A 25,838-nucleotide genomic window follows, 5' to 3' on the forward strand; every position below is an offset into this window, starting at 1 on the left:
TTTACTGTGTTTTGTTTTAAAAAAAACTTGACTGATTAAGACCAAACAAATTGGGTATAAGTTCAAATACTTTGAGTTATTTAGTAATAATAATTTAACTAATTTAATAGGTTATAATTTTAATTTACAAATTTATTAGATTAATCTAGGCTTTACTGTATAAAACCTACTATATATTGATAGCTGTGTGTCCTTTGTATCCTTCAAAGATGTCTGGCTTCACAGAAGTGTGTGAAGGTTTCTGATTCTATGTTGGGAAAGCACATTACAATTTAAAGTTTCTTGTGATTTTGTGTCTATTCAGTTCTAAGGTTCTCAGTGTTAAAGAAGTCTCCATGCTACCTTTTTCATAAGGAACCTTATGTTGAAAAAATAAAAATTGACAATTTTTGAAGATTCATATGCATTTCACAATATTTTCAACCAATATCTTCTTATACACATGTCTGTCTATCCATCTATCTGCCTGTCCATCTGTCCATCCATCCGTCCATCCATCCATCCCTCTCTATCTGTCTATCTATCCATCCATCCATGTATCTGTCTTCTATCCCATCTATATCATAGGGTATATCTACATCTATATGTATATTTATAGTTGTGAAAATGTTATTCATTACAAACACTTGTGGTTCCACCTGTGTACAAAAATTATGTTTTAAAGCCACAAGGAGAGTAAATGAAATGCACGTGTCACTTTGCCAGATGTCATGTGCCTTAGAATATTCACATCACAATAGTCCTTCAGCCTGACAACTACAGAATCCTCAGACTTCAGTAGTTTTCTAGCCACTGTAGTCACCAGTTTGGTGTCTAGAGGCAGGAAGGCAAATGAAAATTTCACATTGTTTGATAAGTTCTTCACCGCAGGCTCTACTAAAAAGATATATATTTATATAATTTGATTCTCATGATAGACTTATGGTATCATGAAGTGTTTTGTCTTGATTATTCAAGATCATATGAGATAACTCAACTCATCAGTGGTTTCTTGGTAGGGTAATCATTGTAGCAATATTCAGTACCAATCCTCAACAGAAACAAAGTTATCACATGGAGAGGGGTATATTTTGTGCTACACAGGAGAATAATTTCTGTAAAGTTTTAAAAACTGTACAAGTTAGAAGTGAGGATTATTTTATGCTCAATCCAATTACTTTACCCCCCCCCCATGGCTGTAGATTTTTATTTTAAGAAACTGGTAAATCTAACCCACAATCTAAGAATTCTCTGGTTTTTAAGAAATTGTTATTGTTTCCAACACACATTGTGCCCTTGGGAATCTAATGCTCAGAATTTAACACTGACTCAGATGAGACATGCACAGCTTTCATGACATGGTCATTAACTTAAAATTTTGTTCATGAAGCTGAGGTATTACTATTTTTTAAACATATCTTTACAATACTGCTTGATGTGTGTGATGGCAACTATTGTCTGTTCTCCTTTTGATTCATGAGAGTCTTAAGTCCTTTCTAAGTGAAAGCTATGACATTTCTGTACATATTCTTTGAAAGATGTAACATATATTGTGGGATGAATTATAGTCACTTGAGTAACTATATATTTTAAATATCCAAACTGAAAGAGCAGGGCACAATAAAGAAACCACCAAAACAGAAGCCACTCCCTTATTATAGGGAACAATTTTATTATGAATAAGAGAGAAAAATGTTCAGAGGCACATGGAAAATTTCAGAATATAGAAAATAGAAACAGGCCTGACCAAGTCTGGAAAAGACAAGGAAGACTATCAGAAGAGAGAGTGGAGATAGCTTGGTCACAGAAAAGGACTCACAAAGAGAGAAAGGGGATTCTAGCACGTTAGGAGTTAGTATAATGAAGAAGGGGATGAGGATGTTGGAAAATGTCTGTAACCTAGATGTGGGATTTTAAATTTATACCAAGTATGATTACCCCCTTCAAGAATAAAGAAGGTCAGAATGGAAATTGATATCCTAATATGAACAAGTCAATGGAGAGCCATATGTCCCTTTTGCCAAAGTCAGGGGAAATGTCCACCTTTGCTAGACAAGACCAATTTCACAAATTTTTTGATGAATGCTTGTATTTTTCATTTTTCCTTTTATTGTTCTTGCTGGTTTTTTTGTTTGTAACTATCAGGAATCTTTCTTTCTTGTATCTTGAACTGGATTGAGATGGCAATTGAGATAACCTGATTATTTTCAGCACATCTACTGTTGGGAATGGCTAAAGATGGCACTGACATCTAGTGGTTGTTTTATGGTATACAACCATTATAGCAGTGTCCCTGGCCTTCCTCTGGCATTTACAAGGCCAGGGTGATATGCATGCTAATAAGGTATCTCATACTGCACCAATCCCCAGAAGACAAGTTTACAGTCACTGTCTGTCTTGTATTTAAGGCGAGTGCCTTTGTTCCTCGGGGTCCCCATATCAGCAATTAGGTCTTCTTGCAATAAAGGCTGTTGAGAAAAATCCGACGGTGTTGCGTCTTCCTTGCTGGTCAGGGTGGGCGAAACAATCTACAATGTTAGCTCACAAAGGTTTAGTTATAGCATTTTCTCAGAGTATCATATCTGATATGTGACATAATATATATCTACATTAGGATTTATCAAAGTTTCAAAAAATCAATTATAAAGTAGCAATGCAATAATTTTATTGGAGGGTATCACTGCAAGTTTAGGAACTGCATTAAAGTGTTGTAGCATTTAGAGTTTGAGAACCATTGTTCTATATCCTACCAACTACACTTCTTCAAACTATTCCCATGACACTTCTGAAAAGGGTCCCACTTCTGAAAAGATCCTACTTCTTCAATACGTTCCCAATAGTTCCCTTCATCCATGACATAGTTTCTGTTACATTTTAAAGCTGTCTATAGCTCAACAGAATCATGCTTGGAAAACTGAGTCTGCATTTTAACTCTGTTCGCCCTTTGAAATACAGTATGAACATTGGTTTTTAACTTATCCACTGAACACTTGTTCTCTAGGTGGAGCTCTGCATCAGGAGAATTTTTTTTTCTCCATATGGACACGACTAAGGAGGAAGATGTAGGAGAAGAAAATCGAACCATGGTTTGCCAAGGTGCTGCGGTTATCCGAAGAGGCTAGAAAAGAAAGAAACGATATCTGACCTTGTTCGATGACATTTTGGTGGTATCCAGTAAACTGTAAGTATACGCATCATGCTTTCCTTAATATAAGAGGCTACTCAGTGGAAAGACCTTAAGGTACAAAACTGTGTATAACTTCCTTTATTTTTGAGATTATAATTACTTTACATTCTCCTTCTTTTTCCTCTTCCATGTCCTTCCACATCCTTCCGTATACCCCTCCTTGTTCTCTTTTGAAATCATGGCTTTCTGGGTTTTTTTATTACTCATTCTTACTCATTATTTTGTATGTAAGCTAACATAAGATACACATATATAATAGATATTCATGGTACAGTTTCTAAGTACTTAAATATAACCTACTCAGTCAGTATAATATTGCTTGTATTTGTGTTTTCAGGAATGTGTATTTGGTATTAGATAGGCAATCTAATTGACAATCCTAGGGGAGATTTCTCTTACTCTCAAGTTTCCTTAGTAGCATATGCTTCTTTGAGTAGGGTTGATGCTTACTGGACTACTCCTATATATTTATCAATTTGTTTTGACAAATTCTTTAGGCACATTTAAAAAATTAATTAATTAAGGTACCACTCTGCTGTTTGAATCTGGTGAAAGATTAGCGACAAGCTACCAAGGAGACAGTTATGCAGGCATGTGCCCACATTTCTAGCATTTTTTAAAAACTAACTTAGGAGTATTACAACTGGTAGTGACAGCCCTGTGAACACATTTAGTGACACATTTCTCTAAATAAAATATTATACTCCTGATAAGCAGGAGCCTTCTTGCTTGGTGTTTACAAATAGATTACAGAAGCAAGATTGTTGGTCATAAGGAGCTACACATGTAAACCTCCTGACCTCATAGCTTCCAGATTAGCATGAAGAGATAGGAAGCAGCTTCAATCTCTCCACTATCAAGGGAAACTGCTGGCACTAAGTCTTGCTTGGTGATTCTGCAGACACTAGAGAAAACTGTTGTGATTGAATGAAACTGTGTACTTGGTTATATTAGAATGTATGGCCATAGAGATGTTTTCTGGGACCACATCATGTATAATCTCCACTACTTATGATCACAGCCTTCTAGAATATGTGATGCTGGTATTGATACTATCAAGTAAATATCTTAAGTGGTGTTCTCATATGTACATAAATTTATCAGACAGACATCAATAAAATAGTCTATTCCATTTTTTGGGGGGGCAGGGGTTAAATTTTCTGATCATCAGTGAATCATTTTCCAGAAGATCCATTTCACAGATTGTGAGAAAAATAAAATATTCAGGTGAGAGTTCTTCTATACATTATAAATACACCAACTGGGTATGTTTTTCTTGCAACCCTGATCAGTCATGTAAGCTCCTTCACAGAAAATGGTAATTAGTGTCTGAGGCAGGCTGAAAATAAAAGAATGGACTGGGTGTCTGTCAATCTGTCCATCTTTCTTGGTTTTTTTTTTTTTTTTTTTTTTTTTGGTACAGAGCTCCTTTTCTTTCCACAGTGGGAAATCTTCACATTTTATATTAAAAGATAGTAATCAACTCATCAGAAATGTAAAAAGAAATAAACTGATCATTTGCCATATAAGTGTAGTTGATGGAAGGAAGTAAACTTAAGTTTGTGCTGAGAATAAAGGAAACGGAAATGGTTGGTTTCTTAAAGCCAGTACATATGATCGCTTCTGTCATGAAGCAATTGTAATTAAAACTATTTTTAGATTTTCATTCACATTATGGAAAGAAGTTTATCAAGTTTATAAGGAGTGATTATTGTTATTTCCATTTTCAAGGAAGATTATCTCTTATCAGACATTGGAATTAGAAGTTTCAGGTTCAAACATTTCTTGGAAACTTTATATATATGTTCAAATGGTGAATATAAAATGTAAATATAAATATCTCATTATTGAGACATGTGTGTATGTATATCTTGAAGTACATGTTGCACAATGGCTTGTATTTTAACTATAGTATGTTACATTAGATTATATGAGGAATCTTTCTTTGTAGTGCAATTAGTCTTCCCATGTTTTAAATATTAAAGTTTATATACAGGATCTTTGAACCATGATTTATTCTTGTGATATTCTGTCCCCTGAATTTGAGAGGGAGTCATTATCTTCAGTTATCTAGCCACATATTAGCACACGAGTATCAGAAGGAAAGTTCAATACCTAGGTTTACACAGCAAATGCACCATCCATCATTAAAAAAATACAAAAAAAAAAATCATGAGTGTGGGGAGGAGATCTGTCAGGAGATAGAATGGAAGGAGAAAGTGACAAAAACAATCATCAAACGCATTGTATTTTAATGTAGAATTCTGAAAGAGCAAATTACTCAGAAAAAGAATGACAAAAGGATAAAATTTATACTTCAAAGATTATTGTTTCTTAAAAACACTTCTAATAATACCAGAATGCTTGATAGGAAGACATTATTCTAATTATTTGGCTAAATTATTGGAAAAATGATCGCCTTTTTGGTTACTTGTGTGATATGTAATTTGCGGGTTTTCTACAGGAGCTACTAGAATGAGGTTATTGAATATTTTAGTACAGGGAGATAGACAACAGAAAATTTTACTAAGTCAAACAATATTTTTGTTTATATTCTGGAAAGATTTTTCCATGTAATTAATTAAAATAAAAAATCTTTAAATGATTTCCTTTGTATATTATGGGAAAAAAAAACAAAGCAAAATAGTTACTCCTTAACTAAATCCAGGTAAGAAATATTGATACAGGTGGCTTTCTGTAAGTGCCGCTGTGCTTAGATTTAGCAATGGATGTGTCCTTTTTTGCTCTGGGGCAGGAAGAACTTGGTTTTACCACAACACTAACTACAATGCAAATTAAACTAACAGATATTTGATTCTTTATAAAAATAAGAAATTTAAGATAAAACATGTCATTCCATTGGCTACCCTGTGGATTGGTGATGAATTGGACGCATTCAGGTCAGACAACACTGCTGCTTCCAAGTCCATTTACCTATACTGGCCGATGGGATATGTTGTTGCCACCTTTCGGTAAGACCTAGAGTTCGGACCTGTGATCACAAGATGATAACTTCAGAAATTGTGGGTCAAATTAATGGAGTGTAATTCACTTCCCAGTGAATGAGTATACTCATTCTAATATTCTCCAGTTAGAAAACAAAAATCAGGCTATGGTTATTGGTGACCATTGAAGAGTGTGTATCTATCTAGTAACTCCTTTCACCAAATGCTTTCATCATCCCAAAATGTTTGCAAAAATAGAGTCAATTTTAGTCTAATTGTATACAGGATGCCAACTCAACTTTCCGCCTTCTATGATGATCCTAGATTTTTCTATACTCTTCATTATATCCATTTCCACACGTACGTAGGTGCTTTACGGTTTTTTGTTTTGTTTTTGTTTTTTGTTTTGTTGTTTGTTTGGGTTTTTTTTCTTCTCCTTATATTTTTATTTGTTCAGGTTAGAGATTGCAGTTTAATTTCTGCTTGTCATTTCCTTAAGATCTACAAATTCTGCTCCCATATTAGTCCAGAACCTATCATCGTCTCCCACGAAGAAAGAGAGCATTCTTCTTCAAAAGAAGGGAGGGCAAGTCCAGGCAGTTCCCCAGAAAGCAAGAGTGGATAACTCCCCACAAGGGAGAGGGCATGAGGACTAGCTTGACGATTCTACTCCAAGGAAAACCCAGATAAACACTGGCAAATGCAGGACGCTGGGGTATTCTCAAGTTGTCCCCACTTCCTGTTTAGCATTCTAGGGTTTGGAAACCTGCAGGATATACAGAACCAGTACAGCACTGAACAGAATCTGATGGCAGCATGAAGAAGCCAAGAAAGGCGCTGCATGGCAGTCCTCAGGCCTCCTTGACTCCCGCACAACAGGTTCTGTGTCCAGGTGTGCCTCCATGATCACACAGGTTATGCAGAAGGTTGCTAAGCATCAAAAGGAGGGCCATTTGCGTCACAGGACTGCAGAACAAGGTTCCCAAGAACAATATGACTAAAATACGAGGACCTGTTGTGCTCAAGCAGGTCCTAAGAGGCGGACCCCAAGGTCTGCAGGCTGTCTTGGACACCAGTGCTATCTTTGCCATTACTGCCACTGTCACCTCTAGCCAGGTTGTCCTGCTGATAGGCCTCTTCGGAACCAGGAAGTGTGCTATCCTGATTCTCCTTGGAACCAAAAACGACATATCTGCCTTTCTTCAGCTCCAGTTGCCTTCTCAGCTCATCTGCCATCTGTGAGAGATCTCGCTTCAGAGCATATGCATCTTCGCCATCTGCATAGTACTTGGGCTCCACCTCACTAACCTGGAAGTTCAGGGTGCTGGAACAGAGGTGCAAGGCTGCTCGGTTGCTCTTCCTGGCATGCAGGGAGACATACTTTGCACTGAAGTTCTCTATCATGGCCTGAGAGGCCTGGTCCATTAGCTTCTTGGCCAATACAAAGCTTAGGTGGCAGCGCTTCACAGCCAGTGGGGTGATGTGTCCATGAGGGACGTTATCAGGATCCTCTTCCATTTTGGCCAGAACATAACCCACAATCTTCCCAACCTCATCCTCAGCAATGTAGGAGAGCTGGGCCACGAGAGGCCATGATAGTAGTACTTCATCTGGTAGTTCTCGGGCAGGCAGAGCGGGTTGCAGTGTTGTATGTTTATCAGGTCATATGGCCGAGCCCAGCAGATGCTCATATTGGCGGCAGAAAAGCCTATCAGACTAGGGAGAATCAGAGAGGATGCCACAGAGCACAAGCGACACCAGCACCATTTGCTTTAAGACACCTGGGTTATCCAAACGGAACTCATACGAGATGAGGAAGATCTCTCACTATCTTCCATTTCGTTTCGGCGATGCTGTACAGAACTTTGTATGTCTTCATGCAAGTGGGGTCCTAGTCGTGTCCAAAGTAAATGATGACCACACAGTCCTCCTCTGAAAGGATTGGCCGGTCTACCTACCAGCCATTGTGTAGATGCGGAAGCATGTACAACATTTTGGACGCGCTTGCACAGCATGACCTCGCGAGCTACCTCTAACCTCGTGTGAGCCCACAGGGCCGGAGCAATGGGCAAAGCACCAGTGTGCTTTAAGTTTTGATCTTCGATGTTCAAGACTCCACAAGATCCATGGGGCAGGACAGAGGTGCATTGTCCTAGAAGAATGTGAACAAGACAAGATCTTATTTATCCTACACATTCTTCTTCCCAAAATGATCTGATTTTATCTGTGTCTTAAAAGTACACAGATCTATCTCTTCCCAATAATATTGTGTAGTATAATTAAATTTGAAAAATACTTTATATACTCCCACATTTTCTTAAAAATTAGTATTTAATTGAATGATGAAAAGTTACTCATGCAATACTCAAGTATTTGAATGTCTCTGCAGAAGAATATCACTGGTTTTTATAGTCAATTAAAAAGGACTAGTGTCATTAGACCATCAGAGTCAGGTATAATTTTCAGAGTTCAGGAAAATTTCAAATTTGCATTCTAATCTTTCATGAGAAGATGTGCTCATGGCATATTGATATTATATTGAGTGTAGTTGATGGAATCACAGGGATTGTGTAGCATGTGACTTCTGCTCTAATCAAACATATACCAAAATTCAAATTTTTTTCCACATGAAAAGTTCATGCATACTCCATATTTGAGCTCTTTTCATTCTTCTATCCAAATTCTTAGTGTCATCACACAGTTGACTCAAATAACACAAACACAAGTTTTATGAGCATTCTAGGCTCTGTGACTTTGCTCTTTACATGGAAAAGCATTTGTCATAGACTCTGACAAAAGGGAAGATCACCTTTTGTTCTTTGAATGTTTTCTACTCCTCTGGTAAAATCTCAAAATTTTGTTATTTAATACTTAGGGTTTCTCTTATCAAATATGAGAAATATTATATTTGGGATTGTAAAGTGTCACATGACAGCACGGCAGTACAAAAATTAGGTCATTTAGAGGTGGAATTGTGTAGAGACTGCCAAATATACCTATGCCATAATTGATGACCACAAACGTAAGATATTTTTATGCATAATAACCTTAAAAATCTTACCATTTATCATGACTCTAGTATTTTTCAATTTCACAGTTCCATGGAACAGACCATTTGGTGGTATTTCTTTCTACAAAGGTATATTACTTTTGTTAATATTTTAATTCCTTGGTGATATAGGAATGGTAGTATGTGCATATATATATATATATACATATATATATATATATATATACACACACACACACACACACACACACACACATTTGATATTCTGTCTCGAAATCAGTTGTTAATTAGATGGTCAATGGAAAATGCTTTGCATTCTCTTGTTCATTCCTTATTTTATTTAATTTGGTGGAAGTTCTGCATTTATTATTTCCTCTTCGTATTAGAGTAAACAGTACTCTCAAGTCTTATTTTAAGTTCCACTAAGTAGATGTCACTCTATCATACACATTCCAACCATCTGCTGCTTCCTCCTTTGAGGTCAAGCAAATTTCTATTCTTCTGTTTGTTTCAGGCACATCATTTTGAGGACTGGCTATACTACTTAGGTCAATGTGTTACTACCTGACTATATCTGTTTCTGAAACATTTTTGAGTATTCACCAGTCTAATAATGAATATTGCTGAACTTATTTTCTTATATTGAAAGCTAAGATGATTCTGAAAAAATATTGACAGGGATTAGCTTGAAATATGCTCCTAATTAATCTTGCTGTATTGTATATTTTTGTTGCATTTCCCAGATCCATTCGTGAAGCCAAGAAACACAACAAAATGCAACTTCCCATGCAGATATTCACTGAGAACATTGCATGCTGTGACACTGTATGTGAATACAAAACCAAAACTAATATTCCATGTTCATGACTAGGAGAGAGACAGTTTGTAAAGTAATGGAAGATGGAGAGATAAGAAGAGCATGGATGGGGAGAGCGGGACAAAGGGAGAGAGGGACAGAGGGACAGATAGACTGTAAAGTTTTTCTATGGATAAATTAGGAAAATGTTTTAATCCTATTTTTATATTAGGATTTTTCCACCTAATTTTTCTTTTTTCTTTACTCTTAAGATTGAATGTAGATCTGTCAGACACTGCTTATATTTTAAAATAGATAGATGCAGATGATTTTAGAATTATCTTTATTCGATAATTTCATGTAAGTATAGAAATGCCAAATCACCTGCACAATCACAAGATATCCCCAAACCTTTCCCTATATTCATGTTCTTTCCTTTTCTTGACTTTACTAAGTATCAATGTATAAAATATTGACTTTTGGTCTTAGCATTGTATAGAAAACAACTGCACTGTCCTCATGAGTCAATGCTTATGCCATGGCTGGGGGACAGCATTTTACTACATGCCTCCATGATTTTAGTAATCTGTTTTAAAATTCATACCTTGTTAGTGATAGTATCACCTCACTGTTGCACATTTAGTCTATTAATATGTAATTTCAATATTCACAGTTATTATTTCTATCTGAAGATATAGGCAAATATATTTACGTTAAACGTTTTTTATTTGTCTTTGAAAAATTAAAACATTTTATTCCTCATACAAGGAGCATGTGAACTATCCTAAGGTTGATATTCTCTCTTAAGAATTGTTTACCTTTCTGTGGTTCATCATGAGTCAAGAAATATTTTAGCATATATAATAAAACTACCAGTTCTATTTTAGTTTTCATGCTTGAAAAATGTTATTTGTAGAAATATTTTATTTAAAAAGTCTCTTTGTCTTGAAATCTGTTTTACAAACAAAATCACCATCAGAAAGAGATGTACACATCTTTGCAACTGTTAATTAGACATTAATATGTTTCTAATGCTCTGAAAACAAAATGTTTACAGTAATGTGAATTAAAGTCCCATGTGAATTATTACTCTACCTCATGTGCAGAATTCTTTATAATAAAACTTTGTTGTCTTAAAATTATACCTATGTTTTCAGACATTCATCAAATTATCAGAAGCTTTACTTTTCATTAAATGTTCTATGCTTACTGTGTGTGTGTGTGTCTGTCTCTATGTGTGTGTGTGTGTGTGTGTGTGTGTATGTGTGTTCCTATGAGTATGTGGTTTATGAATATATGTACATATTTCAATGTGCCATATTGGTGTAATAAGGAAACTTGCAGGTGATTATTTCCTTCTGGCATGTATGATTTCTGAGCCCTGATCTATATTTTCACCCATTGGTGATTAATTTTACATTCTGAACAAAACCTTAAATTTGTTCCTTTCTTGTTACATTCCAACCACAAGATCAGAGCTGGTTTTGTTTTTTTTGTTCTTTTTTTTTTTTCAGAGCTGGGGACCGAACCCAGGGCCTTGCGCTTCCTAGGTAAGCGCTCTTACCAATGAGCTAAATCCCCAGTCCCTGGTTTTTTTTTTCATATTCTAAGATGCTTTTGCATAATTGTTAGCCTCTGCATAAAAAGATACAAAGTCAGTTAGTGTAAATTGTCCTTTTCATAAAATTCTACTAAGCTGACATGTAACATTGGGGTCTTGGATGAATCGTCAGAAGCACTCAAACATACACACAAACACACACACACGCACACATACACACACACAGGCACACACACATGCAAACACACCACAGACACAGACACACTCACTCATATTATTTTCAAAGTAATAGATTATGCATAGCAGTTGATTAATAAAAAGTAAAAATTAAAAAATAATGAATGAAACCTTTGTAAAAGAGATGGCTTGTGAAGTGGTTTTCTTAGGTTTGGGTTCATGGTTGTTATGGATAGGGACAGAGCACATGTGCTGTGTTTCTCATTTAAGGGACTGTTTCTTAGATACTTACAATCCTCATCAAAGATAACTGATAATATAGATACTAACTTCATAAAAATATACTTATGTACTCACTGTCTGGTTATTTATTAGATTTCCAGTACATCAGTGGTTTCTTGTCCGATTACTATGCTTTGATTTCATGCTATATTCTTGCTGCTGTCTTCCTTGGTCTCTGGAGCAGATTCTAAATGTGAGAGGCAGTAGAGAGCTAATAGTACAAGTACCTTGTTTTTTCCTGGGAGTGTTAAGAAATGGGTTCTTGTTTCTAATATATTCATTTTGGATCCCTAGATCTATCACCATAAAAGAATTCAACACTCTACATCTGTATGCCATCTAAGTATTTACAAACCCTGATATGATAAGAGTGCTCACTAATTTTAATTTTTATAAAAATAATTGTGCTGCTTCCCAACCTCATTTTTCTAGAACTGTGCATATGAAGCACATGGAAGTAAGGCTGTAATGATGGAAGTCCAGTTGGAGAGGAAGCAAACGTCTCTGCTCTCTTTTTAAGTGACCTCCCTGACTACATTCTGCCATAATGAAAGAGAAATCAGGATGCTGAGCTCTAGCACCCATGGCTTCTCAGTCACCCTTTATCATACACAACCTGTAACAGTTATGTTTGATTTTTCAGTACCCAAAAACTAAATTCTAATATAAATATGTTAGACTGAGTGTCTTCCAGACTTAGCCTATGGGAAGAAAATGAGTTCTACATTAGAGGAGTTCTTACAGATTATGAAGTGTAAATAATGATTAGATCATATTAATTTTATATTCATGAGCTTTCAGGTTATTTTATAGCGTTTTTCTCTCTGTGCATTCTATAGCCTCGGTATGTAACAGCAACAAACTTTGATATGGTGAATGACATAATCAGCAAGTTACTACCAATGATAAGAAAGCATGTAACTTACTTTCAATCTATTTTGAGTTAAAATTGAATTTTGCTTTTGAGATTCACATATGTGGAAATGTGTAAATACAGATGAAATTTGATCATGATACATTTACAAATCATATTTTACAAATGGCTCCTTTTTATTTTATTTGTTAGGTATAAATTTCTTTCTTTCTTTTTTTTTTTATTAACTTGAGTATTTCTTATTTACATTTCGAGTGTTATTCCCTTTCCCAGTTCACGGGCCAACATCCCCCTAACCCCTCCGCCTCCCCTTCTTTATGGGTGTTCCCTTCCCCTTCCTCCCCCCATTGCCACCCTCCCCCCAACAATCACATTAACTCGGGGTTCAGTCTTAGCAGGACCCAGGGCTTCCCCTTACACTGGTCATCTTACTAGGATATTCAATGCTACCTATTAGGTCAGAGGCCAGGGTCAGTCCATGTATAGTCTTTAGGTAGTGGTTTAGTCCCTGGAATCTCTGGTTGCTTGGCATTGTTGTTCATATGGGGTCTCGAGCCCCTTCAATCTCTTCCAGTTCTTTCTCTGATTCCTTCAACAGGGGTCCTGTTCTCAGTTCAGTGGTTTGTTGCTGGCATTCGCCTTTGTATTTGCTGTATTCTGTCTGTGTCTCTCAGGAGAGATCTACATCCGGCTCCTGTCTGCCTGCATTTCTTTGCTTCATCCATCTTGTCTACTTGGGTGGCTGTATATATATGGGCCACATGTGGGGCAGGCCCTGAATGGGTGTTCCTTCTGCCTCTGTTTTAAACTATGCCTCCCTATTCCCTCCCATGGGTATTCTTGTCCCCCTTTTAAAGAAGAAGTGAAGCATTCACATTTTGATCATCCGTCTTGAGTTTCATGTGTTCTAGGCATCTAGGGTAATTCAAGCATTTGGACTATTAGCCACTTATCAATGAGTGCATACCATGTGTGTTTTTCTGTGATTGGGTTATCTCACTCAGGATGATATTTTCCAGTTCCAACCATTTGCCTATGAATTTCATAAAGTCATTGTTTTTGATAGCTGAGTAATATTCCATTGTGTAGATGTACCACATTTTCTGTATCCATTCCTCTGTTGAAGGGCATCTGGGTTCTTTCCAGCTTCTGGCTATTATAAATAAGGCTGCTATGAACATAGTGGAGCACATGTCTTTTTTATATGTTGGGGCATCTTTTGGGTATATACCCAAGAGTGGTATAGCTGGATCCTCAGGCAATTCAATGTCCCATTTTCTGAGGAACCTCAAGACTGATTTCCAGAATGGTTGTACCAGTCTGCAATCCCACCAACAATGGAAGAGTGTTCCTCTTTCTCCACATCCTCACCAGCATTTGCTGTCATCTGAGTTTTTGATCTTAGCCATTCTCACTGGTGTGAGGTGAAATCTCAGGGTTGTTTTGATTTGCATTTCCCTTATGACTAAAGATGTTGAACATTTCTTTGGGTGTTTCTCAGCCATTTTGCATTCCTCAGCTGTGAATTCTTTGTTTATCTCTGAACCCCATTTTTTAATAGGGTTATTTGTCTCCCTGTGTTCTAACTTCTTGAGTTCTTTGTATATTTTGGATGTATGGCCTCTATCTTTTGTAGGGTTGGTAAAGATCTTTTCCCAATCTATTGGTTGTTGTTTTCTCCTAACCATAGTGTCCTTTGCTTTACAGAAGCTTTGCAGATTTATGAGATCCAATGTGTCGATTCTTGATGTTAGAGCATAAGCCATTGGTGTTTTGTTCAGGAAATTTTTTCCAGTGCCCATGTGTTCCAGATGCTGCCCTAGTTTTTCTTCTATTAGTTTGAGTGTATCTGGTTTGATGTGGAGGTCCTTGATCCAATTGGACTTAAGCTTTGTACAGGGTGATAAGCATGGATCGATGTGCATTCTTCTACATGTTGACCTCCAGTTGAACCAGCACCATTTGCTGAAAATGCTATCTTTTTTCCATTGGATGGTTTTGGCTCTTTTGTGAAAAATCAAGTGCCCATAGGTGTGTGGCTTCATTTCTGGGTCTTCAATTCTGTTCCATTGGTCTGTCTGTCTGTCTCTGTACCAATACCATGCAGTTTTTATCACTATTGCTCTGTAATACTGCTTGAGTTCAGGGATAGTGATTCCCCCTGAAGTCCTTTTATTGTTGAGGATAGCTTTAGCTATCCTGGGTTTTTTGTTATTCCAGATGAATGTGCAAATTGTTCTGTCTAACTCTTTGAAGAAATGGATTGGTATTTTGATGGGGATTGCATTGAATCTGTAGATCGCTTTTGGTAAAATGGCCATTTTTACTATATTAATCCTGCCAATCCATGAGCATGGGAGATCTTTCCATCTTCTGAGGTCTTCTTCAATTTCTTTCTTCAGAGTCTTGAAGTTCTTATCGTACAGATCTTTTACTTGCTTGGTTAAAGTCACACCGAGGTACTTTATATTATTTGTGTTTATTATGAAGGGTGTCGTTTCCCTAATTTCTTTCTCGGCTTCTTTCTCTTTTGTGTAGAGGAAGGCTACTGATTCATTTGAGTTAATTTTATACCCAGCCACTTTGCTGAAGTTGTTTATCAGCTTTAGTAGTTCTCTGGTGGAACTTTGGGATCACTTAAATATACTATCATATCATCTGCAAATAGTGATATTTTGACTTCTTCTTTTCCGATCTGTATTCCCTTGACCTCCTTTTGTTGTCCGATTGCTCTGACTAGAACGTCAAGAACTATATTGAATAAGTAGGGAGAGAGTGGGCAGCCTTGTCTTGTCCCTGATTTTAGTGGGATTGCTTCAAGTTTCTCTCCATTTAGTTTAATGTTAGCTACTGGTTTGCTGTATATTGCTTTTACTATGTTTAGATATGGGCTTTGAATTCCTGATCTTTTGAAGACTTTTTTCATGGAGGGTTGTTGAATTTTGTCAAATGCTTTCTCAGCATCTAATGAAATGATCATGTGGTTTTGTTCTTTCAGTTTGTTTATATAATGGATCATGTTGATGGTTTTCCATATATTAACCCATCCCTGCATGCCTGGGATGAAGCCTACTTGGTCATGGTGGATGATTGTTTTGACGTGCTCTTGGATTCGGCTAGCCAGAATTTTGTTGAATATTTTTGCGTCGATATTCATAAGGGGAATTGGTCTGAAGTTATCTTTCTTTGTCGGGTAATTGTGTGGTTTAGGTATAAGAGTAATTGTGGCTTCATAGAAGGAATTTGGTAGTGCTCCATCTGTTTCAATTTTGTGGAATAGTTTGAATAGTATTGGTATGAGGTCTTCTATGAAGGTCTGATAGAATTCTGCACTAAACCCGTCTGGACCTTGGCTCTTTTTGGTTGGAAGACCTTTTATGACTGCTTCTATTTCCTTAGGAGTTATGGCGTTGTTTAACTGGTTTATCTATTCCTGATTTAACTTCGGTACCTGGTATCTGTCTAGGAAATTGTCCATTTCCTGCAGATTTTCAAGTTTTGTTGAATATAGGCTTTTATAGTAAGATCTGATGATTTTTTGAATTTCCTCTGAATCTGTAGTTATGTCTCCCTTTTTATTTCTGATTTGTTAATTTGGACACACTCTCTGTGTCCTCTCGTTACTCTGGCTAAGGGTTTATCTATCTTGTTGATTTTCTCAAAGACCCAACTTTTGGTTTTGTTGATTCTTTCTATGATCCTTTTTGTTTCTACTTGGTTGATTTCAGCTCTGAGTTTGATTATTTCCTGCCTTCTACTCGTCCTGGGTGTATTTGCTTCTTTTTGTTCTAGAGCTTTTAGGTGTGCTGTCAAGCTGGTGACATATGCTCTTTCCTGTTTCTTTCTGCAGGCACTCAGAGCTATGAGTTTTCCTCTTAGCACAGCTTTCATTGTGTCCCATAAGTTTGGGTATGTTGTACCTTCATTTTCATTAAATTCTAAAAAGTCTTTAATTTCTTTCTTTATTTCTCTTTGACCAGGTTATCGTTGAGTAGAGCATTGTTCAACTGCCACATATATGTGGGCGTTCTTCCCTTATTGTTATTGAAGACCAGCTTTAGGTCGTGGTGGTCCGATAGCACGGTGGGATTATTTCTATCTTTCTGTACCTATTGAGGCCCGTTTTTTGACCAATTATATGGTCAATTTTGGAGAAAGTAGCATGAGGAGCTGAGAAGAAGGTATATCCTTTTGCTTTAGGATAGAATGTTCTATAACTATCTGTTAAGTCCATTTGGATCATGTCTTCTCTTAGTCTGTCTATGTCTCTGTTTAATTACTGTTTCCAGGATCTGTCCATTGATGAGAGTGGGGTGTTGAAATCTCCTACTATCATTGTGTGAGGTGCAATGTGTGTTTTGAGCTTTAGTAAGGTTTCTTTTACGTTTGTAGGTGCCCTTGTTTTTGGGGCATAAATATTTAGGATTGAGAGTTCATCTTGGTGGATTTTTCCTCTGATGAATATGAAGTGTCCTTCCTTAACTTTTTTGATGACTTTTAATTGAAAATTGATTTTATTTGATATTAGAATGGCTACTCCAGCTTGCTTCTTCCGACCATATGCTTGGAAAGTTGTTTTCCAGCCTTTCACTCTGAGGTAGTGTCTGTCTTTGTCTCTGAGGTGTGTTTCCTGTAGGCAGCAGAATGCAGGGTCCTCATTGCATATCCAGTTCGTTAAGCTATGTCTTTTTATTGGGGAGTTTAGGCCATTGATGTTGAGAGATATTAAGGAATAGTGATTATTGCTTCCTGTTATATTCATATTTGGATATGAGGTTATGTTTCTGTGCTTTTCTTCTCTTTGTTTTGTTGCCAAGATGATTAGTTTCTTGCTCCTTCTTGGGTATAGCCTGCCTCCTAATGTTGGGCTTTACCATTTATTATCCTTTGTAGTGCTGGATTTGTAGAAAGATATTGTGTAAATTTGGTTTTGTCGTGGAATATCTTCGTTTCTCCATCTATGTTAATTGAGAGTTTTGCAGGATACAGTAACCTGGGCTGGCTTTTGTGTTCTCTTAGGGTCTGTATGACATCTGCCCAGGATCTTCTGGCTTTCATAGTCTCTGGTGAAAAGTCTGGTGTGATTCTGATAGGTCTGCCTTTATATGTTACTTGACCTTTTTCCCTTACTGCTTTTAATATTCTTTCTTTATTTTGTGCATTTGGTGTTTTGACTATAATGTGACAGGAGGAGGTTCTTTTCTGGTCCAATCTATTTGGTGTTCTGTAGTCTTCTTGTGTGCTTATGGGTATCTCTTTCTTTAGGTTAGGGAAGTTTTCTTCTATGATTTTGTTGAAGATATTTACTGGTCCTTTTGCTGGGAGTCTTCACTCTCTTCTATACCTATTATCCTTAGGTTTGATCTTCTCATTGAGTCCTGGATTTCCTGTATGTTTTGGACCCATAGCTTTTTCCGCTTTACATCATCTTTGACAGTTAAGTCGATGATTTCTATGGAATCTTCTGCTCTTGAGATTCTCTCTTCTCTCTTGCATTCTGTTGGTGAAGCTTGTATCTACGGCTTCTTGTCTCTTCTTTTGGTTTTCTATATCCAGGGTTCTTACCATGTGTTCTTTTTGATTGCTTCTATTTCCATTTTTAATTGCTTCAACTGTTCGATTGTGTTTTCCTGGAATTCTTTCAGGGAATTTTGTGATTCCTCTCTGTAGGCTTCTACTTGTTTATTTATGTTTTCCTGTGTTTCTCTAAGGGAGTTCTTCACGTCTTTCTTGAAGTCCTTCAGCATCATGATCAAATATGATTTTGAAACTAGATCTTGCTTTTCTGGTGTGTTTGGATATTCCTCGCTTGCTTTGGTGGGAGAATTGGGCTCCGATGATGCCATGTAGTCTTGGTTTCTGTTGCTTGGATTCCTGCATTTGCCTCTCGCCATCAGATTATCTCTAGTGTTACTTTGTTCTTCTGTTTCTGACAGTGGCTAGACGGTCCTATAAGCCTATGTGTCAGGGGTGCTGTAGACCTGTTTTCCTGTTTTCTTTCAGCCAGTTATGGGAACAGAGTGTTCTGCTGTCAGGCATGTAGTTTTTCCTATCTACAGGTCTTCAGCTGTTCCTGTGGGCCTGTGTCCTGAGTTCACTAGTCAGGTCGCTTGCAGTAGGAAGGTTTGTCTTACCTGTGGTCCCAAGGCTCAAGTTTGCTCGTGGGGTGTTGCTTATGAGCTCTCTGTGGGGGCAGCAACCAGGAAGATATGCGCCGCCCTTTCTGGGAGCTTCAGTGCACCAGGGTTCCAGATGGCGTTTGGGGTTTTCCTCTGGAATCAGTAATGTGGGCAGAGTGTAGTCTCTTCTGGTTTCCCAGGCGTGTCTGCCTCTCTGAAGGTTTAGCTCTCCCTCCCACGGGATTTCGGTGCAGAGAACTGTTTATCTGGTCGGTCCCTTCAGGTTCTGGCGGTGTCTCAGACGCAGGGGACCTGCTGCTGCTGTGCCCTTATCCAAGGAAACCCAGAGTCCATATACAGTTTCCTCTTGGGCCAGGGATGTGGGCAGGGGTAAGCAGTGTTGGTGGTCTCTTCTGCTCTGCAGTCTCAGGAGTGCCCACCTGTCCAGGCGGTGAGGTCTCTCTTCCACGGGGTTTGGGAGCAGTGAGCTGCTGCGGGCAGGGATCTGCGGGTTTGGGAATCCCGCTAAAACCAAATGGTTCCTTTTTAATCAGAAGTTATTGAAGACATAATAATAGTCCTTTGAGTGACATTTTTTCTTGAATTCATGTCTAGTTTTATGTGAAATGAAAGTCATAGCCCAACGGTTTGAACTTTATGTGTGGTTTCACTAGATAATACATATCCACTGTAATAAATTGTGATTAATTTGTCATATGCTCACACCTAATTTAAAGGATACCAATGTTCGAGGGAATATTTTTCTTCTTTCTTTTTTTTTTTTTAAATTAGACTGTACTGCCTATTTGGTATGTAATTCTGTAGTCTTTCCCATTTCTTCTTGTTTTCATTTCTCTTGTGTGGATGTGTAAGCGTACATGTTCTACTGTATTTATTTTTAACTTTTAATAAATCTTTAATGAATGAGTCTACATTTCTATGTCTTTTCTGCATACATATCTGTGTATATATTGTCTTTCTATTTTTAATTTGCATGTGTATCTCTTTGTAACTGTGTGTGCGTGTGTGTGTGTGTGTGTGTGTTTCTCTGTGTTTATGCATCCCTGTCTATCGCTTTCTGTGAGTTTGTACAATGAGAATCCACATGTCAGTCTGCCTCTCTAACTTTATGCCCCTCTACCTCTGTCTGCCTCTCTCTTTCACTCTCTTTCTCTTTCTGTTTCATTATCACCTCTCCATGTATGTTTGTGTGTAAATGGGTATTTGGTGGTGTGTCTGCTTGAGTGCTTTTTGTCTGCTAGTTTAACAATGAAAAACTCTATGGGACAATGACATTGGTTTTAAATAGGAGTCTACAAGAAAATAAAATTAATAATAATTCCAGTTAGAGCCACTCCTGGAGGGTGCTCAATATTTCAACAGAATGTTCTATTTAGATGATCATTTCAAATGGATCCATAACACTGTGTGCAGTAATTATGTTCTAGAACTTCTTTTCAGCATCAGGCCTATTTGCCAGGATAGACACATGTCCTTCATCTCCACAGACTGGACATCTCTGAATTAAAGCCAAGGGATGTTTTCACTTCTAGGCACCCTCAAAGACTCTCTGGTTTTGACTCTTGTGTTCACTGTTGTCGAAGTTATCATATCTTTTGAATGTTAACTTTGCTAAACTCATCATAGCCACCATGAGTATATGCCTCTGTGGACACTAGGTTCTGTGCTCATGTTAAGTCAAAATTCAATATACCACACACAGTCTGCACAGATGTAAGATTTTTCATAATACTATTTGTCTTGTTAGTGGTAATGGCTCTATTCAACTTCTTATTTTATTGTGGATCAGTAGATCAAGGTTCCCTCCAAGAGGAAAGGCAAGTACCCATAGATTTTCTCCTGAAATCAGTCCTGTTTACTCAAACCTGTGGTCAGAAGAAATATCATTAATACTGGTTTAAATAATTTCCCTGCTAAAGAGCTAGAAATGGTAAGTAAAGGAAATTGCTAGACTCTTCAAGACTCTAATGTCAGTTTATTTGTGATGGTTGGTTCTTTTTGCCTCCCAGAACATTTAAGATTACCATCTGTGATTCTGTACTGGCCCTGGGAAAGCTCCAAGAGTACTCCAAGGTATTAACAGGGAAATCTAAGGAGGGACGAGCTGAGTTTGGTGAATCCTCACTATTTTTATTATTTAGTCTTAAACTTGAATAAACACTAAAGCAAAATGACTTAAGTATAATTTCATTCATTTAAATCATAAATAATTAGTAATATACCATTCAGAAACAATTTATTACCTCATAAGCAACAGCCTTAGAATGACAGGAATTTTTCTGTGCTTTCTGTTTCAGAAACAGAATTTTCCTGATAAGGCAAACAAAACAAAACTCTAGACATATTGTTTCTGGAGAAAACAATTTAAAAAAGTCACTTACTGATCATTACAGAAACTCTTCCTAGCTATATATCTCAAGGGATTCCATCACTCACATGGTAGCTCACAACCATCTATAACTCCAGTTTCAGGGTTTCTAATTCCCACATCTAACCTGCCCAGACACCAAGTCTAACATGGTGATCGGTTATATATGTGAGTGAATGAGTTACACAGAGAAACAAGTTTAAATATAAAATGTGAAATCTTCAGTTTTTTATTTATTCCAAATTATGTAGATTGTTTTGTAATGAATATTAGAAATATAGCCCTTTCTCCGAATCCATGTAAAATATTCAGTTCACATCTCCTATGACCAATAATTCTGCAACTGAATATGAAATCATATTCTTATTTCTGGAGACAATCTGACTTTACAGTATACTGTTTGTTGCCTTCTTTTATTTCTCACCAGATTATTACCAAATAAATAATAGTAATAAAATTATCAGAAAAGTTTGAATAAGAAATAAAATTTGAGGTCACCAAGTATTCTTGCAAAGCTGATCTTTTAAAAGCTACTGAAAAATTGAAGCTCTAAACCATAAAGTTGACCTTCATATCAGTGACATAAGTCTCTGCAGATTTAAGGGCACGCTCTCCCACTAATGCCAGATAAGAAAACATTCTCATACATAGGTGGCTGTGTCCTCTGAACAGCCCATTCATGCTCTTTAGTTGGTGACTCAGTCTCTGATAGCTCCCAGGGGTCCAGGTTGATATTGCTGGTCTTTCTATGATGTTTCCAATCCTTCCAGTTCTTTCAATTCTCCCAACTTTTCCATAGGGCTTGTTGACCTCAGTGCAATGGTTAGACGTAATATCTATATCTGTTTTAGTCAGCTGCTTGCAGGGCCTCTCAGAGGACAGCCATGCTAGGCTACTGGCTGCAAGTACAACATTGCATCAGTAATAATATTTGGGATTGTTACCTAATAATGGGATGGATCCCAAGTTGAGCCTGTCACTGACTGGTCACTGCTTCAGACTCTATTCCATTTTTGTCCTGCATTTCTTTTAGACAGGATCAATTTGATGTTGAAAGTTTTGTAGGTGTGTAGTGTCCTTATCCATCCACAGGTGTCCTGTCTGATTTAAAAAGGTGGTCTCTTCAAATTTTACATCTGTGTGATTTTGTGTTTGGGCAAAATTTCCTACCTTGACTCTTTTTTTTTTGTTTTTTTTTTTAATTTTTTTTATTAACTTGAGTATTTCTTATTTTCATTTAGAATGTTATTCCCTTTCCCAGTTTCCAGGCAAACATCCCCCTAATCCCTCCCCCTTCCCTTCTTTATGGGTGTTCCCCTCCCCACCCTCCCCCCATTGCCGCCCTACCCCCAACAATCACGTTCACTCCTACCTTGACCCTTGGGAGCACCCCTATCCCATGACTCTGGGATATTCTAGAGGTTCCCACCAACCCCAAGATCTGTATATTTCCATTCATTCTCTTGGGTCCCTTGTCCTCTCTCATGTCTCTCCCATACCTGATCCTGACCTGTTCTCTTCCCATTCCACTCTCACACATATCTCTCCTTCCCTCTGCCTCCCATGGTTATTTATTTCCCTTTGCTAAGTGGGATTGAAGCATCCTTACTTAGGCTTTCCTTATGGTTTAACTTTTAGTGTCATGGATATTCTGTATATTTTGTGTAGTGTCACTGATTAATGAATATATACTATTCATGTCCTTTGGAGTCTGGTTTAGCTCACTCAGAATATTTTCTAGATCCATGCAATTGCCTGCAAATTTCACAATGTCCTTTGTTTTTAGTAGCTGAATAGTATTCCGTTGTATAAATAAACCATATTTTCTGTATCCATTCTTTGGTTGAAGAATATCAGGGTTTCTATTACAAATAAGGCTGCTATTAACATAGTGGAGCTTGTATCTTTGTGGTACTGTGGAGCATCTTTTGGCTATATGCCCAGGACCAGTATATCAGCGTCTTCAGGTACAACTATTTCCTGTTTGCTGAGGAACAGCCAGATTGATTTCCAGAGTGGTGGTAATTTGCCATCCCACCAGCAATGAAGGAGCATTCCCGTTTCTCTACAATCTGACCAGCAAGTTCTGTAGTTCTGTTTCTCTTTTGAGAACAGTTTAAGGAGTTTTGGTATTAGCTCTTATTTGGAAGTCTGGTAGAATTAGGCACTGAATTATGCATCATGCCCTAGTCTTTTTGTTACTGTTATTGTTGTTGGTTGTTTTTAATGAATTCTTCTACTTCCTTAGGGGTTATGGGATTGATTAGTTTATCTGATCTTGATTTAACTTTGGTATGTGGTATCTGTCTAGAAAATCATTCATTTCATATAGATTTTCAAGCTTTGTCAAGTTAGTCTTTTGTAGTAAAACCTGATGACTTTTTTAAATTTCTTCAATTTCTATTATGTCTCTCTTTTCATTTCTGATTTTGTTAATTTGCATACTATTTCTGAGACTCTTAGTTAGTTTAGGTTTATGTGTCTTGTTGATATTCTCAAGGAACAGGATCTTGGTTTTATGGATTCTGTTTCTAATTGATTTCAGACTTAATATTATTTCCTGTTGTCTGCTTCTCTTTAGTGTATTTTCTTATTTTTGACCTGGGGTTTTCATTGTTCTTTTAAGTTGCTAGTATAGGGTATCACAATTATCTTTGTGAAGACAATTAGTGCTCATATTTTATTTTATGTATGCAGTGTGAAATATTTAAATTTCTTAATATGAAGCTAGAGGAGTGAAGTAGGATTCTTTTTTTTTTCTTTTCTTTTTTTTTTGGTGCTGGGGACCGAACCCAGGGCCTTGTGCTTGCTAGGCAAGCACTCTACCACTGAGCTAAATCCCCAACCCTGGTGAAGTAGGATTCTTATGATGTAAAAATATTATTGGTATTAATACTCCAACAGGCCTGTCTTAAAAGGGTTAGAGAAGAATACAGCAAAAGTCCCCCTACACAGTGCATTCTTAGGTCTAAACAAAGTGATACACTGAAAATTTTCTCCTCATTATTTGTAGAGTTTTCAGCTTAATTTATTATAGTATCCCTGTAAGGGTTCTAATGTTCTAGTATGTACAATCTACATTATCCTGAAAAAGGAGAAGGAGGAGGAGGAGGAGGGGAGGGGCAGGGAGAGGGAAGAGGGAGGTCGAGGAGAAGGAGGAGGAGGAGAAAGAGGTGGAGTGGGAGGGGGAGGACAAGGAGAAGAAATGCAGCAAAGCATTCTAAATTGTATCAGAAGGGTTGCCTATATTCAGTTACAGTAGTTACAATTCATGTTTTTTTTTCTCATAAGGCATGAGTATCCGCATGACTTTAGAATGATAAATATTCAAAAGAACTTCAGTTCACGGAACTTAAGAAATTTTACAGCTTTTTCTTCCCTACCTGGGGTAATCATGAAATATCTAAATGCTGATGTACATGGGAAATTCATCTTGAAGCCCAGAAACTCAGCAAGAAGCCAGCAGCAAAAGAATGAGCCTGCCATCTTCCTTCAGGCGGCTTTTCTTAGTTCCCATTTTAATTTGTCATAAAATATCGTAGCATACTATCATTTTCTTGCTTAGGAAAGGGGCACTGTAAAAACAAACAAACAAACAAAAAAAAACCAAACCACACTAAAGCAGTATGTTTCAGGTCCATATTAAGAGAACTCTAAATTCCGATGTAAAGACTAATCTTGGTTATAGGGAGAACATTTCATTTTTGCCAGGCAGATATTTGCCATAAACTGGTATGTCAAAATACTGTGTACACACATTTCTGTCCCACTAGAATAAGCAGGTCTAAGACATGGATCGTGTTATGTTCCCATTAAGTGGTTTCGTGATTAGAGCACAAAATTACTCATGAACTATATTTTGACAATCTATTGCAATGAAATCTACATAGAAAAACAAGATTTATGGTATTGCAGATAATCTGTTGCAGGCTTGACTAGAAATCACCTTAAGATTGTAGCCTAGTCTCTAATCTCATTTCAAATCATACCACAAATATCTTTTAGACCTATATCTAGATTCGAAATGGCCCTAACAGTGATAGACTGGAGCTTTTTAATTATTTTTTCAAATGATAGAATACTATCATTATTTCTCCTTATTCTCCTTTCTTGAAAAATCTCCCACTTATACCCCTGATTTCTTTTAAACTTTGCTTTTTTATTTTATTACTTTTATTTACATTTGAAATGTCCCATTCCTGGTCCCCCTACCAAGAATACCCCACCACATCCCTCTTCCCCTTTGCCTGTAAGAGGGTGCTCCCCCACCAACCTACGTACTCCCACCTTACCCCTCTAGCATCCCGCTTCTTTGGGGCATCAAGCCTCCACAGGAACAAGAACATCCGCTCCCACTGAGGCTAGACAAGACAGCCATCTCTTTACATATGTAGCAGGGACTGCAGACTGGCAATGTATGCTCTTGGGTTGTTGGCTAAGACCCTGGGAGCTCTGAGGGGTCAAGTTAATTAATATTATTGTTCTTCCTATGGGGTTGCTATCCCTCTCTCCTCCTTCA

The 25,838-nt window shown here is 37.3% G+C and overlaps 1 long non-coding RNA gene and 1 pseudogene across 1 annotated transcript; one reads left to right on the forward strand and one right to left on the reverse strand.

Annotated features, from left to right (window-relative positions):
* The first annotated feature begins 5,795 nt into the window (after nucleotides 1-5,795).
* Ralbp1-ps2 (ralA binding protein 1, pseudogene 2) lies at nucleotides 5,796-10,081 on the forward strand. The gene is made up of 3 exons (XR_010064715.1): nucleotides 5,796-6,138; nucleotides 9,209-9,250; nucleotides 9,865-10,081. It is a non-coding gene; the product is annotated as a ralA binding protein 1, pseudogene 2 (long non-coding RNA).
* On the reverse strand, nucleotides 6,540-8,193 carry Naa11-ps14 (N(alpha)-acetyltransferase 11, NatA catalytic subunit, pseudogene 14; annotated as a pseudogene).
* Nucleotides 10,082-25,838: the final 15,757 nt, after the last annotated feature.

This window comes from Rattus norvegicus, chromosome 3, assembly GCF_036323735.1.
Source record: "Rattus norvegicus strain BN/NHsdMcwi chromosome 3, GRCr8, whole genome shotgun sequence".
NCBI lineage: Eukaryota > Metazoa > Chordata > Mammalia > Rodentia > Muridae > Rattus > Rattus norvegicus.